The 15276-nt window shown below is 36.4% G+C and overlaps 1 pseudogene across 1 annotated transcript; it reads right to left on the reverse strand.

Moving 5' to 3' along the window:
• Positions 1-3002: 3002 nt before the first annotated feature.
• LOC149577902 (lipase-like PAD4) lies at positions 3003-14650 on the reverse strand (annotated as a pseudogene). The gene is made up of 6 exons (XR_016355730.1): positions 14476-14650; positions 14153-14368; positions 6744-6773; positions 6506-6662; positions 4289-4951; positions 3003-4192 (listed from the first exon to the last, which is right to left on the reverse strand). The product of XR_016355730.1 is annotated as a lipase-like PAD4 (transcript).
• Between the last annotated feature and the right edge of the window lie 626 nt (positions 14651-15276).

The following is a 15276-nucleotide window of genomic DNA, read 5'->3' on the forward strand; positions in this document are numbered from 1 at the left end:
AGAAATTCAACACAATATTTTCATGCAACTGAAGAAATTAAAGCATCTGACAAAACATTATAATACCTGGGAAGGTAAGAAAATTCTAGAGCATCCAAGTTTGCAATTTCTTGAGGGCAAGCAATTTTCAGGCTAGGAGGGTTGTGATGTCACCAATATTATTCAATAATAATTCCTAGTTATGTGGCTGACAATCAACATTTTTATCTCTCAGACCCACTCTTTATTTTATTTTTTGTAACGTGTCAACTTGTCGGCATTTTTTTGTCATCCTTTGAGAAGCTTCCTTGAAGCCCTTTATAAGGTCATCTTGTAGATTATTTTAAGTGTGCGATTTGGATATTTCTTTGTATTACAAATTCTTGTTGGAGTTATGAGTCTCTTTCCATTTTGGAAGTACAAGATCTTCCCTACTTGGCTCCTACAATTTTGGTTGGATTCAATCCTCACCCTAAATTGCATCCTTTGTATTACTCTGATCTAGAAAATTGGAGCACCATCCTTATTTGGAAATATAATATTTTGTATTTCGGCAACACATTTGTATATCTTTATATTTTGCATACACATCTATATTTCGCAAATATTGGATGCATTTACTAAATCATATATGTTTCCACATTGTTGGCTCTCACCTTAAAGCCTTCCTCAAAGTAGAGTACTTCTTGTAAACTATGTAGTTTTCTAGCCGTAGCATCTCACATCACTTCCCCTTCTTCAGCTTGACTTCTTTCTCCATAACCCTCCCTCCATCCACCATACTACCGCCCTTTGTACTCCTCCCTCTATCCATTGTATTACCTCATATTTACTCCTCTCTTTGCACTCCTCCCTCCATCCATCGTACACACACCATACTCATTCTTTAGTACGCCACTCCACTGTCCCTCTGTACACTACAATAGTGTACTCTTCCACACTTCACTCCTCTGTACATGTTCAATACATTACACCTATTTTCACACTTTTGGACAATTAAATATGTATTTTTTCCTATATTTCTAGTTTTGTCCCCTTGTGATACTACAAATACCCTTATTGGAGGGAAAATTTATTATTTTCAACAGAATTCTAGATCTTAGACATTATTTTTTTATTGCCATAAGTAAAAAATCCTTACAAAAATAATTCCAAGCCTTTGCATCACCTACTAGCTCTAACTAAGTTAGATATTGGGCACCAAAGTCATATAATTTGGACTTAGATATGGTTTTATTCAATTCATCATACCGGAGGTCATGTTCCCCTTCACTTTCTTTCTTTTTCTCATTCCCCTTTGGCGCCTATAATAAGGTGGAATCGATCATGAGGACACTCTAAAGGAAAGTGATTGATGTCATCCCTCCCCACATAGTTCAAAAAATAGGATTAGGATTTTCAAGCCCTTCCAAGAATATTAAAGATGGCATCTTGATACACCGTTTCACAATTATAAACTTCCATAGGGGATACTTGTATCCAACATCTTGTCTCTACATGATGTCCTAGTTGAATATTTGTTGATATCCTTTTTCTTCTAAAAAAATCTATCACTACAGAGTTCATATTGTATGGATACTTTTTTTTTTCCTAGCCTTATCATTTTCCTTAGTGTTCAATTTTTTTTTGGCTATCTCTCTGCTTTGTTCTCAATCAAAGCTCTTTATTTTATGGACAACTTAAGGCTATCAATTTTTTTTTTTGTTTCAAGAACAAAAGCTTGCACAAGACATGGACTTGGGTTTTTGACTTGTTTGATCACCATTTAGGCCTATATTCACTAGAGTGATGTATCCCTCAGCGTCTATTAAATGTCACTCTTATTTATATGGTCATATGTACATACACCTAGCCAACTTTCCTAAAGGGATCATGTTCCCTAGTAATATTTGTGGTTCTAAACATCCTCAATGCGTTATTGATTTTGTCTCCCATAAATGGTCTTAGTCCTCTCCACATCTCTAGATATCTTCACATGAGCATATTGTTATTGGCCAACCAAATTCTAGCAAGCCTCCTACCAAGATATATAACAATTAATCTTATTTGTACTCAACTACTTTCATATAAAGGCCAATAAGAATAAGGTACTACTCAAATATGAAGATCAATATATAGATAATCTCACTATTTGGATACCATTGGATGATGATTCAACTCTTGCTAATGCATTCATCATACATCAAACCAATTCTAGTTCTCCTTAATGTTTCAACTTTCACTACTATCAACATTATTAGTTTTTGTTGAACATTAGATTGGCCCAAATAGACTTGATTTTAATCTTCCATCTTAATATTTGATATTTGGTTTTACTTAAGATTTTGAAGATGTGCGTTCTACCACTAGCTTCCTTCTTAATGACTAGCTTATTATTTCCATTTATAGAAAATAAAGGACAATAAAGTCATCATCCTTATAAATAAATTAAAATATTATTAAATATTTGTATCACAACAGTGGAAAATCTTAACTCTATAGAAATTTGATTGAAAAAACTTACGAGTCAATGAAAATAGTAAGAGGTTTACATTGTTATGTAATGATCATGTGCACATACATCCATATGTATCAATTTCAAAGAAATTAAAAAGAAAATGTGCATTGCAAGTTTTACCATTATGATGTGGTTAGGTCATGTTGATTAGCATCGTGAATAAAGAAGATGCACTAGATGAACAATATTGAAAACAAACAAGTTGATGAATAGTATATAAAATGCTTAATAGTTTTCTCATTTGAAAATTGCAAAATCCATTATTTTCCTATACATTTAGGACAAGTAAATTTGCACAATCTACGAGATCATTTGCAAATCATTTCTAGAATGGATTGTATAAGTAATTTTTGAATAAAATATTCCTCACATAATCATATTTCTATGCATCAAAGAGTTATGTGCTAATTAAAAATATGACTATTGATAAAAAGAATAACAATTACATATTATTATTATTTATTTAATAAAAGAGCAGATATACACTCAACTTATATTAGTTCACTTAACAATTATAAGTCCTCTCTTGCTCTTTGTAAAAGAGAAATGGTATAAATGACTTTCTTTTGATAAAACAATATTTTATAAAAGATCTTAAAAAAGAAGTTTCAAATCCAATTTCTCCAACATCAAGGAGACATCCTCACCATCCCATGCCGTGAGACATGAATATAAAATTTAGGATTGTGTGTCAACACTATATGACATCATAGTTACCTTGTAAAACTAGGTACGACCTAAACATCACACACTAAGCTTAATTGCTAGACCAAAAGTGTTAAATAGTCAAAGTTGACTTTTTTCCCCAAACTACTACTAACATGCCAGAAAAATAATGGCTTCTTATCAATACAAGAAAATCAAATCATACAAAGAGGAAGAAAAGGACCCCTCTCATGAATTGTTCTCTTTATTTTGCATGAAGATGTCCAAAGGAGTGCTTGGAAAAGGAGACCTCGATGGGTTTAGCCGTTCCCACAAAGTCATGAACCTTTTGGAGAGCTCCCACCAACTCTTGAAGCTACTCCCCTCTAAGAAAACCTCTTCAGAAACACTCTTATCTTGGATCATATTCCAGATAGTATTTTGAAACTCTAGGTGTGTTGGCATTAAGTCCTTCATTTTTTGAAGTGGGTTATTCTGTTGCAGGACATTTGCCAACGCTAGAGAAGAATCTTCTATGCGAACCCAGAAGCAGGAGTCTGAAATCAAGGATGCAAACATTGTGCGATCCTTTTTCCCTCTATCACCGCGTGTTTGTTCTTTTTCTTTCAGCCATTTCTCAAGAACTTCGTGATGCCGGGGTCTCACCTCAGGTGAAAGATTACTTGTGGTGTCTTTCCGTGTACGATAGTGGTGGGCAATGTCAAGAGGCTCTACAAGTCTTCTGTATGCGGTGCCAGCGTTGATCCATTTATTTCTGCTTCTCAAGTCACTCGGCAACACATGCTTCTCTGATTTTTCAACTATTTCCTCCTTCCAGAATCTCTCCAACTTCTCTCGGAAAATATTTACTTGCATATCTTTCTGTCCCTTCTGTTGTTTGAAAGAATCATAGTAGCCAGAGGAACTCATACAAACTGCCTTGTACCTTTCCACCTGTGCCATATGACTCTGCATTTTACTCAACTCTTCATTTAATTTGTCAGCGTTCGTATCTTGCTCATGTTTCTTCTCTCCAGATTCCTTGAGAGCAATAGATGCATCATGCTTCTCCTTATAAAGATAAAGGAAAACTAATCAACCTCTTTAAATATATGAAAAATTCGTTTTCTTGATAGAGGCTAAAGAAAGCATAAATTGTGAGATTACCTGAGCTCCAACAGCCATGGCTTCCAATTCCAGCGCTATTCCCACCTCGAAGGGATCTGTGGCAGAGTTTGCAAATGGCGTTGCATTTAGCAAAGCATCGGTGACAGCCTCCCACATTTTGCCATAACCCGTGTGATATGAAGCACAGGTGTCTACATATTGATCCAAAGGAATTCCTTGCATAGTGAAATGCAGCATCTTCCAGACAGCTTCAGGGTCATCAATAGAAGCTGCACCTTTGGTTGATCAAAACATGTAAGTACCAAAAGGTCTATATGGGCTTGTATGACTAGATTCAGATGTGCACTGTAGGACTTTCTCAACAAGACTTGTTACAGCAACAGAGCCGGTGCTCATTCCGTTGTTAACCCAATGAGGTGTAATTTCATTCAAATGGTCAACAATTGAGTCAAATGGTGCAAGGAGCATCCTGGGAACGATATCAAAGTTAGAGACAACGTGGCAAAATTTACCTACCCAATCTTGACCCCCAATGGCCTCCCCAAGAACAGCGTTTCCCACCAAAGGAGAACCAAATGTGATGCAGAAATAGGATTTTCCTCGCACTCTCTTCTGAAGGTAGAAGAGAGATGCCAGGGCTGCAACTGCACCTCCCATGGAATGGCCCACAAATATTATGGTTTGTGCCTTTAAGCCTTTTATCTGAGGGAGCAAATAAACAAACAAACATGATTATATAGATACATATCTAGCAAATGATCCAAGATGGGTGCTCCCAACTTTGACACTAAACAATTAGGGAAGATAGTTATGTTCATGTTTCAATAATATTTTATTAATTTTTGTTAATTAAATATTTATTAAAATTTTATCAAATAGTAATATTGTGTAGATTCATTGACTTATGTTTCATTCTTGTGGGAGATGGGTTTGTGTGAACTACTATTCATGATACATGGGTCAATGAGTTTGACTCAAAAACTACAGAGTTGAATGCTGATAGTAATATCACTATTTAACTTGTTGTGTGTTGCCCGGTTATAAAAGCCTTGGTTAATTTTTCAAACTTGCCTAGTTTTAAGCTTTAAATTGGCCATTTTATCTCTGATTTTGTGAGTTTCTAAATCTTCATGTCTCCGGCTCGTTACCAGCTCCGCACAGCACGTGAAATTTTTAAAATCTGACTTCTGAGCCTCAGGTTATTGCAGGTTAATGGAGAGACCCAAAATACATGTTTTCAAGTCTATCATTAACCATTAACCTCTCAAGAGGTTAATGATAACCCCTAAAAACACGTTTTTCCTAACCATTAACCTCTCAAGAGGTTAATGATGACGTTCAAAAACATGTTTTTCTTATCTTGTATAAGGCAGTTATTAACTTGTTTAAAAACTCTCTCATAAGAAGTTAGATATGTACATGAGAGCAATTGGCCATAACAATGGAAATGATCGAATGGACTTCCTAAAAATTGATCATAAGTAGTAAGAGATATTCTGATTTGTGTGAGTATTGTGGAACCTTCTTAAAAGTTCAGCTTAAGTTTTTCTACTCTTCAATGCTAGATACTAGCCTAGCCATACAACATGGTATTGAAGATTAATAATGCCGCATCCGCATGATAACTGGAGATAACTACTTGCCTTTCCCTGGAGATAAAGCCAATCATTCAAAGCCATCGCTATTGGAAAATGGAGGAAAACAATGTGCCAGGAGGTTTCTTACCTCAATAATAGCATCTGTATTGTGTCACAGAACTGCAGATTTCTCTCCACAAAGTCAAGGGTAAGAATATTTTTGCAGAAGCAACAAAGGTGCATCACCTCATTCAACACATTGTCAACTCACAATTCTACCTTGTTGGGATCGTCTTCAAACTGCGGCTTTCCTTCCCAAGTGCGAAATGTTTAAAAGTTTAGTAAACCATGGGAGGCTACGGTAGGTCGATTGATCCAAAGGCACGCATATATTCAACCTGTGGATAAACAGCGATATATATGGAAACTTGCCAACATTATATGATACCACCATGATCATAGTGCGGGCATGTACATAAGTAAACTGGAATAAAGCCAATTAAAGCAGATCGTTCTCCTCATAAAGTGCAGGTGGGAGTTTGGTAAGATTTATATAGCTGTAGTGTGTACGTGAGTGTCATTGGTATGATCATGCCGTTAGATGATAGCTCTCAGCGTCATGTTAAGAATTTGAAAAGTTGACACGGCTTAGCAACAACCTCTACACATGCCAACTTACCAACTTATCAACTCTATAAAAATAGACATGGGCTGTGATATGCGTGTAATCCAAGTGCATTCTATTCCCCATTTGAGCAACTGGCTTCAAAGTGTCATCCTTGTGGAGGAAAAAAACAGTGCGAGAATCATAGACCTTTGTTGACAAAGCACTTATCCTGTTCAGATATGGTATCGAGGGTGATATATGTGACATTGGTTAATAATGCCGCAGCCGGATGAAAACTGGAGAAAAATACTTGTCTTCCTCTGCCATTTTCGCGCACATCCTGCATAATTTTGTTGACAAAGCTAATCGTTCAAGTCCATTGCCACTAGATTTCTCTCCACAAAGTCTAAGTGGGCTCCTTGTTTATAGTGGAAACACCCAACAGCCTTGTTGAAAGAGGATACCTGCAAGAGGGCAGAGATGTACTAAGAAAGATAAGAGGAACAAATAATGTAGATCCAGAGTTCAGTGAGTTGGTGGAGGCCATTCGAATGGCACAACAAGTTAAGCATCCATTTAGAGACCTATGGAAGCGTAGAAACATGCCTCAAGTTGTCATAACAATCTGCCTTCAAATCTTTCAACGATTCACTGGTATCAACGCTATTATGTTTTATGCACCTCTACTCTTTCAGTCATTGGGATTCATAGTGATGCTTCGCTCTACTCTGTTATCATTACTAGTGTAGTAAATCTTGTTGGCACTATAATTTCAATATTCTCTGTTGATAGAGTGGGGCACATAATGCTTCTTATTGAGGCCGGGGTGCAGATGTTTATTAACCAAGTGATAATTGGAGTTCTGTTGAGAGTAGGTTTCAAACAGGATGAACATCTTTCTCATAGCACAACTATTGTGATAGTGGTTATGGTGTGAACATTTATTTCAGCATTTTCATGGTCATGGGGGCCTCTTGAATGGCCGATTCCCAGTGAAATATTCCCACTGGAAACTAGATCAACTGGGCAGAGTCTCACTACAAAGAATGTACCAATTGAAGAAATAGCAGAGAAAGTGTGGAAACAGCATTGGCTATGGAAGAAGTATGTGAGAGACGTTGATTTAAGTGAGGATGAAGGAGCATGAAATATGGGTGTACGTGTGAAAAAAAATACATGAAAAATGATATGTGTGGCATGAGGAACATAGTACCATGAAATAAAGATGAAGTATGCAGTAACCATCAAGGTGTGTGACTCGTTTGATCAATTGTATTGAAGGCAGCACTATGATAGATTAAGTGAAAATTGTTTGTCCAAATGCTCTCCACATGGTTTCATAGAAAGACTTCCATGCTGTTATTAATTCGAAGAGATGGCCAAACGAGAAACATGTTGTTCCACCATGACTTGAAGTTCTAAATGGAGTCAAGCCTGGGACAGTGGTGGTAGTACACCAAATGTTTGAAGAAATGCCAATAATATCATGTGATGGCAGACCCGGTGTCCATAACAGCAAACTCAAAGGAAGAGTTTAGTCATCTATTATAGTTGAAAGTCTCATAGTTGACATGTACTCAGAATATAGAAGCATATGGGAGAGCACACACCTAGTCAATATGCATAGCATAGACATGAATTTCAGTATTGATAGAAGTGCCATCCTTCCTACCCGAGTCATAGCGGAAACACTCAAATGATGTTTTGGGGAGCTATTGGACGAGTCTTATAAAGAACCACATTTGTAAAAGCTTAGAAAGTAATCGTGCTCAGTGTTTGATCAAATTTTACCCACAGCAAGTATTTAAATGAGCTTGTCCAATGGTGATCTAGATGCAATTTTTGTGAAGACATATCACATGTTGAGGCATGTAAACTCTGAAAAATCCCTCAAAGGCTTGCAGATATTCTAATTTGAACATTTGATGCTCAATGGGTAAACATAATCATCCAATATGATCAATGTCATGGAGGGTATGTATGCAAGATTTGATCATATCATCATATGATCCTTTCTATTTTCAAACGACCATAATCTTGGGAGAACGAGATGCTTGGCAATTCTAAATGCAATTGGAGATTTCATGAACAGATAGTTACTATTTGATGGACATGTCTAAGGTCTAAAGTTTCAAGTCACATAGGTTAATTTTGTAGAGGTTAATTAACCTCACCCAAATCATGTATTTGGGAAGTAGTTATTAACCACGTAGAGGTAGTTATTAACCTCTATGTCTATATAAGGACATTTTTTGGCTTTGTAAAGGGAATTTTTAGTTTTAAAAATAAGGGAACACTATGCTAAAATTTTGATTGAGGGATAAATTTTGGAAAGTATGTACACTTTTAATCTCTGAAATTGAAAAATCTCTATTGCTTTCTTGGTGCAAGGAAACGAAATGAGATGTACTTTGGGTTTCTTATTTTAAAATCAAAACTGTTATATGTAGTAGTAGACATTCTCATGGTGCTATGTGAGTGTTTATGAATGATAATGAATGTACTTGGTAATATTGGTTGCCTTCAAGTGTAGTTCTTGCTCACCGTTGTTATCAATCTTGTTTATCGAAGAAGGTTGTGAGGGCGTGTGGTGCATTCGTCCTGAACGACTTTCTCCTGATCTTTAAAACTTTAGATTCTTTATTTGAAAATTCTTTTCAAATCCATATCATACGAGGGAGCTGCCCCTCTAAATGCAGAGGAAGGCCAGATATCAAAGGCCTATCCAACTATTGTGAACGGTTTGCCACACACTCCGTTGGGCATATTCTACTGTGACAAATCTGTTTACCAATAGATTTTTGGCGACTCCACTGGGGAGACTAAATGAGAAAGATTGACAGTCGCCTGTAATGAAGCACAATGGTGCTTCTGCATGAGAACATTTTTCCTGTTCTCCAACCGAACCTCGGCTTCCAAGACACCCAGGAAGATATCATCTCTGGTTTGAACACTCTAGCTTGGAGGTGTAGACGAAGTGCTCAACAATATCATCAAGTAAATCAAGTTCTTGAAGAAGAAGAAGAGTTTGGAGAAATCTTACGGAGAGCTCCTATCAGTCATAACGTTGTAGTCATTGGAAAAATAGTAGTTATCCCAAGAAGAAATAGGCAGAATCTTGGTCACATCCAAAACCAAGTGAACAATAATCAATAAAATTGTTGACAAAGGTACATTCCCTGGAATGAAGGTTGGTGACTCTATTTTAAAAATTGATTATCGGCGACTCTATTTGAAGGTAGTAATTTAGAATCATGGTTTGGTACAAGGGAAGAGTTGAAAGCGATAGTGATAGTGACAGTGATGATGAATACTTTTCATATCCTAAGAAACAGATTCCTAATGAGCCTCTGCAAGTTGAATTCTTGAAGAATTTCTAGGGTGGCAGGAGGTTGGAGCCTAAAATGGTTCATCCCCACTTACTTCAAGTTTTTCAAAAGATTGAAGAAGAGGATGGAAACGATTATGGTTTTCTTTTTCATGATCAAAAATCCTTTTTGAAAAAAGATTTAGCGTATAAAGATAAAGAAGACTTTGCTGAAAAATGTGTTTCATCTAAATCAACAATGAAGAATACTAGAAATGTCTCTCATGCACCTATATCTCAGCAAAATCAGATTGATCCTAAGCAGGCAAGCTTCTTGAAAAGTTTCTATGGTGGACGGAAACTAGACCTAGGAGGGATCCATCCATCTTTACTCCGAACTTTGCAAAAGATAAATGAAGAAGATGGTAAAGATAATCAATTTTTCTCTCACAAACCCAAATCATTTTCAGAAGGAAGTTCCACATGTGAGCATAAGAAAGAACTTGATAATAAAAGTGATTCTTTTCAAGTGAAGATGGATAGTGGTGGTCAAAAAGGTGTCCCCATGCTTGCACCTATTTCTCATCAAAGTCATACTTCCTTTGATCCCAATTAGGTTGAATTTTTAAAAAGCTTCTATGGCAATGCATGCCTAGATCCTAACAAAGTACATCCTTCTTTACTTCAAACACTGCAAGAACTTGAGAAAGAAGACCCATGCAAGAATTATTTTCTTGATAGTACAACATCTTTTGATCCAAATGTTAGAAAGGATTCATCTAAATCTTCATGCATGAAAGAAGACAAAGGTCCTATGTCTAATCAAGGAGATGCTCAAGAAATGGTGCCTATAGAAGAAAAAGGGTCTAGTAATGTATCCAAACATGACTGTGAAAATTTCCAAACAAAGGAGAGAGTATTCCATCATCTCGATCCTAATGAGAAAGAAATAGAAATATCAGAATCCCAAGAAACTATGCAACATATGATTGAAGATGAGGAAAATGTGGATTAAGGTGAATTTCATACAACTTTTATTCCTTCTTGGTGCCTCGATGTTTCAGATGATGACTTCCTATGTGGAGAAAATCTTCCCAATCATCCTTCCATGATCATTGATGATAAATCTATTGACGACATCAATACATTAGTTGTCATGGAACAATCTGAAAACACTACCATTGATGGAGATAAAAGCAGCCATGAACTTCTACAAATATTTGCTTTTAGTGAGGAAATGGAGACCTTTACATTTGATGATATTGATGAACTTGTGATTAAATGGTCAGTTGATGAAAAAGTTAAAATTCAGCCTCTAGGAGAAGAAGATGAACCATGTAATCTTAATTCTTTATCATGCATGCCAACTTTCACACTTCATGAAAATTGTCTTGGAGAAGAAATGATGATTCAAAAGGAGATAGATATCATTGAACATATTGAAGATGTAAGCTATATGGATATGAAGACAAGTTCCCCTATTCCAACGAAAGTGAAATTAAATCCCTATGGATAATTCAAAGTTCAAGGAAATCCTCTTTTTGAGTCTTTTCATCAAATAGGAAATTCTATGCTAAAGAACTATGAGAAGAATAACCATGATGAAGAAAGTAATGAGTTAGCAGGGGACCTCATGGAGGAATCCAGTGAAGAAAACTCTTATGATGTATTTACTCCAAGATTGTGCTCAAAATCTTTGGATGGTAAATTTCTCTATGAAGGTAATGTTTACTTAAATCCTTTATTCATAGAGAAAGGAATTTCTATTGATGATTCTCAAGTTGGTATTTGAAGACAAGGTTTGATGACCATAACTCCACAAGTTGCTTCACGTCACATATTATATGGAAGGCAATCCAGTACGAGGTTTGATATCTTTGAGTCTTAATCACCAGAAGGATCTTCAGAAGGAGAATTTTATAATTCAACTCTTTGAAAATGAAGTTATCAATGCCATGCCACAGGAAGAAGAGTTGATCTTGAAGTCTGAGATTTTTGATGAATCTTGGTTATTTGGATGTGTCCCTTTATCTAGAGAGGCGGAACATGATATGAATATCAGAATTGGAATTCCAGGAGCCAAATTATATTCGAAACCACAAGAATCTGGCAGTTTCCACATGTTAGCATGCCATGGTATTTATTTTACCCAACCAGTGAATGGATTTGCATGATTATACCTTGAGTCACTGGAGGTAGGGAACCTACCTTGTATATAGTCTAGTTAGGAGATTTTGTTGTGCCTAGTTTGCTTTCAGTTGTCTAGTTTTTGGTGCTAGTTTTCTCCCTTTTGCAAAGTGATCCCTCAAGTGACTCTACTGCCTAATGGATAAGGCACTGTTCTTATTATTCTGGATTCGATCTTCGTCCTATACAGTCCTTGTCCCCAGTTAGAGCCAACTGTTGCCCGGTTATAAAATTGATTCAATTTTATAAGCCTTGGTTAATTTTTCAAACTTGCCTGGTTTTAAGCTTTAAATTGGCCATTTTATCTCTGAAATTTTGTGAGTTTCTAAATCTTCATGTCTCTGGCTCATTACCAGCTCTACACAGCACTTGAAATTTTTAAAATCTGACTTCTAAGCCTCAAGTTATTGTAGGTTAATGGACAGACCCAAAATACATGTTTTCAAGTCTATCATTAACCATTAACCTCTCAAGAGGTTAATGATAACCCCTAAAAACACGTTTTTCCTAACCATTAACCTCTCAAGAGGTTAATGATGACGTTCAAAAACATGTTTTTCTTAACCTATATAAGGCAGTTATTAACTTGTTTAAAAACTCTCTCATAAGAAGTCAGATATGTACATGAGAGCAATTGGTAATAACAATGGAAATGATCGAATGGAGTTCTTGAAAATTGATCATGAGCAATAAGAGATATTCTAATTTGTGTGAGCATTGTGGAACCTTCTTAAAAGTTCGGCTTAAGTTTTTCTACTCTTCAATGCTAGATACTAGCCTAGCCATACAACATGGTATTGAAGATTAATAATGCCGCATCCACATGATAACTCGAGATAACTACTTGCCTTTCCCTAGAGATAAAGCCAATCATTCAAAGCCATCGCTATTGGAAAATGGAGGAAAACAATGTGCCAGGAGGTTTCTTACCTTGATAATAGCATCTGTATCGTGTCACAGAACTGCAGATTTCTCTCCACAAAGTCAAGGGTAAGAATATTTTTGCATAAGCAACAAAGGTGCATCACCTCATTCAATACATTGTAAACTCACAATTCTGCCTTGTTGGGATCGTCTTCAAACTGTTGCTTTCCTTCCCAAGTGCGAAATGTTTAAAAGTTTAGCAAACCATGGGAGGCTACGGTAGGTAGATTGATCCAAAGGTACGCATATATTCAACCTATGGATAAACAACGATATATATGGAAACTTTCCAACATTATATGATACCACCATGATCATAGTGTGGGCATGTACATAAGTAAACTGAAATAAAGCCGATTAATGCAGATCGTTCTCCTCATAAAGTGCAGGTGGGAGTTTGGTAAAATATATATAGCTGTAGTGTGTACGTGAGTGTCATTGGTATGATCATGCCGTTAGATGATAGCTCTCAGTGTCATGTTAAGAATTTGAAAAGTTGACACGGCTTAGCAGCAACCTCTACACATGCCAACTTATCAACTATGTAAAAATAGACATGGGCTGTGATGTGCATGTAATCCGAGTGCATTCTATTCCCCATTTGAGCAATTGGCTTCAAAGTGTCATCCTTGTGGAGGAACAAAACAGTGCGAGAAGCATAGACCTTTGTTGACAGAGCACTTATCCGGTTCAGATATGGTATCGAGGGTGATATATGTGACATTGGTTAATAATGCCACAGCCGGATGAAAACAGGAGAAAAATACTTGTCTTCCTCTATCATTTTCGCACACATCCTGCATAATTTTGTTGACAAAGCTAATCGTTCAAGTCCATTGCCATTAGATTTCTCTCCACAAAGTCTAATTGGGCTCCTTATTTATAGTGGAAACACCGAACAGCCTTGTTGAAAGAGGATACCTGCAAGAGGGCAGAGATGTACTGAGAAAGACAAGAGGAACAAATAATGTAGATCCAGAGTTCAGTGAGTTGGTGGAGGCCATTCGAATGGCACAACAAGTTACGCATCCATTCAGAGACCTATGGAAGCGTAGAAACATGCCTCAAGTTGTCATAACAATCTGCCTTCAAATCTTTCAACGATTCACTGGTATCAGCGCTATTATGTTTTATGCACCTCTGCTCTTTCAGTCATTGGGATTCAGAGTGATGCTTCGCTCTACTCTACTATCATTACTAGTGTAGTAAATCTTGTTGGCACTATAATTTCAATATTCTCTGTTGATAGAGTGGGTCACAGAATGCTTCTTATTGAGGCCGGGGTGCAGATGTTTATTAACCAGGTGATAATTGGAGTTCTGTTACTACCTCTGACATTAATGAAATCTTCTGAAAAAAATGAAGGGAAGCTCACATATGCTACGCCTTCAAGTTCATTTTCTTTCACAAAGTAATCTACATTATTTATAGAAACACTACTACAGATCTCCTCCCAAGCCTTCAGCAGGATCCCGCAAGAAGCAATGAAAGCCGCGACTTCCCCACCAACACTGAACCTATAAAAACATTTTCTTACATTATCAGCACCATTTGGGCATTGTAGTCGAAGAGGGGCAATAAAGGCATATGAATCAATCAATCAACAGATGCAAATCATACTTACTGGGGCGTGGTCGGCAAATCGAAATCCATACTTTGCCGGGGATTGTTCTGCAAATCCAAATCCAGCTTTGCTTGTTCTCTTTAATTGCTCTTCTAAATCAGAAGTGGTATTTTTATAAATAACAGGTATTGTTTAATCTTAAATTATTGTGAGGCGCGTCTAAGAAAGCGAAAAAGAGGTCACCAAGACAAGGAAGAGGAAGGAGCGGGGAAAGAAGTATTGTCACTGTCATGTACACCCCAAATCAGGACAACGACGTCGCCAAGATTTTCAGTGTTCAATTAATTCCTTGAAACGAATGTATTAATGCATTAATAAAGGAGTTAGTAACGTTAGGGCCACTGTCCTTTCCACTGAAAACTGGTTTAACAACTAAATCTGCTTTCGGAAGAGTAGAAATATAAACATAGTCAAAAGCTTGTGGAATTCGTCGTGAACATAATAGATTCGCTAATTTGTTTTGAATACGCGGTGCGTGTATGGCACGGAGGAGATCACTGAATCTGGCCTAGAATTAATCCACTTAGTGTTTTTGATTTTATGAAAATTGTTGATTGTAAAACCATTATTACTCCTTGCTTATATAAAGGCTTTAGTCTATGACTAGTATTTTCATTTGTCTATGCTATATTAGTCTCAATAAAAATTATTCTAAGTCAGTAAATATTCTTTCATTCGTAAAATTTAGTTCTAGTTATAAATTCTTTTTTTATTTGCTATTATGAACTTTGTCATGAGTTTAGCAATTAAAATAATAATGATATTACTAATATCGGAAGATTTTACAAAACGTTCTTGCCT

The sequence above is a fragment of the Cupressus sempervirens genome, chromosome 1, assembly GCF_028749045.1.
Source record: "Cupressus sempervirens isolate cs-2001-9-10 chromosome 1, ASM2874904v1, whole genome shotgun sequence".
Classification (NCBI taxonomy): Eukaryota; Viridiplantae; Streptophyta; class Pinopsida; order Cupressales; family Cupressaceae; genus Cupressus; species Cupressus sempervirens.